The 2,505-nt window shown below is 34.3% G+C and overlaps 1 non-coding gene across 1 annotated transcript; it reads left to right on the top strand.

The window, feature by feature from the left end:
* The first annotated feature begins 1,238 nt into the window (after window positions 1–1,238).
* Window positions 1,239–1,314, top strand: TRNAI-GAU (transfer RNA isoleucine (anticodon GAU)). Its single transcript has one exon. It is a non-coding gene; the product is annotated as a tRNA-Ile (tRNA).
* The last annotated feature ends 1,191 nt before the right edge of the window (window positions 1,315–2,505 follow it).

Here is a 2,505-nt window from a genome sequence, read left to right on the forward strand (position 1 = left end):
AGACTCATATAAACAAAATCCAAAATGAAATAGGAGAAATCACCACAGATATCATAGATATACAAAGGATTATAGCAGAATACTATGAAAAATTATATGCCACCAAATTCAACAATCTAAATTTAATAGATAAACTCCTAGAACAAAACAATTTTCCTAGACTGATTTATGAAAAAGTAGAAAGCCTATATAGACTGATAAGCAGGGAGGAAATAGAAACAACTATCAAAAACCTCCCCAAAAATAAAAGTCTGAGGCTAGATGAATATATTAGTGAATTCTATTATTCAAAAAAAATTGATTTTAATCCTTCTCAAAGTCTTCCAAAGTACAGAAGAAGAAGCAATACTTTCAAATATATTTTGAGGCCAACATAACCCTCATACCAAAACCTGGCAAGGACAACACAAAAAAAGAAAACTATAGACCAATATCTCTAATGAATACAGATGCAAAAATCCTAAACAAAATACTAGCAAATCAAATACAACACATCAAAAAAAAATAATAATTCATCATGATCAAGTGAAATTTATCCCAGAAACACAAGGATGGTTCAACATACATAAAATAATTAACGTAATACACCATATCAACAAAAAAAGAACAAAAACCATTTGATCTTATCAATAGATGCAGAAAAGGCATTCAATAAAATAAAACACAATTTTATGTTTAAAACTCTCAACAAAATGGGTATAGAAGAAAATACCTCAACATAATAAAGGCCATTTATAATAAACCATCAGCTAACATCATACTAAATGGTAAAAAACTGAAATTTCTTTATCTAAAATCAGGAACAAGACAAGGTTGTCCATACTCTCCACTACTATTCAACATAGTTCTAGTAGTTCAAGCCAGAGCAATCAGATAAAACAAAGAAATAAAAGGCAGTCATATTGGGAAAGAAGAAGTAAAGGTTTCACTTTTTGCAGATGACATGATCCTGAATATAAAAAACCACAAAGACTCCACAGAAAAGCTATTAGAAACAATAAATCAATACAGTAAGGTCACAGGATACAAAGTTAATATACAGAAGTCTATTGCTTTCTTATATGCCAACAATGAAACCTCAAAAAAAGAACTCAAAAAAATAATCCCCTTTACAGCAGCAACAACAACCAAAAATACCTAGGAATATACATAACAAAGAATGTAAAGAACCTATATACTAAAACCTACAAAGCATTATTAATGGAAATTGAAAAAGACACAATAAAATGTAAAAATAGGCCCTGGCTCATTGGCTCAGTGGTAGAGCATCGGCCTGATGTGTGGGAGTCCCGGGTTCGATTCCCAGCCAGGGCACACAGGGGAAGCACCCATTTTTTTCTCCACCTGTCCCCCTCTCCTTCCTCTCTATCTCTTCCCCTCCCGCAGCTGAGGCTCCATTGGAGCAGAGATGGCCCGGGTGCTGAGGATGGCTCTGTGGCCTCTGCCTCATGCGCTAGAATGGCTCTGGATGTGACAGAGCAACGCCCCAGAGGGGCAGAGCACTGCCCCCTGGTGGGCATGGTGGGTGGATCCTGGCCGGGCGCATGCGTGAGTCTGTCTGACTGCCTCCCCATTTCCAGCTTCAGAAAAATGAAAAAAAAAAAAGTAAAAATATTCCTTGTTTGTGGATAAGAAGAATAAATATAGTTAAAATGGCCATACTATCCAGAGAAATATACAAATTTAATGCAATTCCCATCAAAATTCTAATGTCCTCTTTTAAAGAAATGAAAAAAAAATCATCAGGTTTATATGGAACCATAAAAAACCTCAAATAACCAAAGTAATAAAGCTGAAGGCATTACAATACCTGACTTTATAATATGAAGCCATGATAATCAAAACATCGTGGTACTGGCAAAAAAATAGATACACAGAGCAATGGAACAGAATAGAGAGCCCAATAATAAAACCACATATTAATGGTCAAATCATCTTGATAAAGGAGTCAAAAACACACAATAGAGAAAAGAAAGCCTCTTTAATAAATGGTGCTGGAAAAATTGAAAAACCACATGCAAAAGAATTAAACTTGACTACAGTTTATCTCCTTGCACAAAAATTAATTCAAAATGGATCAAAGAACTAAATATAAGATACAAAACAATAAATTACATAGGAGAAACGTAGGTACTAAACTCATGGACCTTGGCCATAAAGAACATTTTATGAATTTGTCTCCAAAGGTAGGGGAAGTGAAGGCAAAAATAAATGAATGAGACCACATTAGACTAAGAAGCTTCTGCACAGCAAAAGAAACTGTCAACAAAACAAATAGGCAACCAACTAAATGGGAGATGATATTTCCGAACAACAGCTCAGATAAGGGACTGATAAACAAAATATATTAAGAAAGAACTCAGAAAACTCAGCAACAAACAAACAATCCATTAAAAAAAATGGAAAGAGGACATGAACAGACATGTCTCCCAAGAAGAAATACAAATGGCCAATAGATATATGAAAAAATGCTCATCACTAAGTACTGGAGAAATGCAAATCAGA

The sequence above is a fragment of the Saccopteryx leptura genome, chromosome 4, assembly GCF_036850995.1.
Source record: "Saccopteryx leptura isolate mSacLep1 chromosome 4, mSacLep1_pri_phased_curated, whole genome shotgun sequence".
Lineage (NCBI taxonomy): Eukaryota > Metazoa > Chordata > Mammalia > Chiroptera > Emballonuridae > Saccopteryx > Saccopteryx leptura.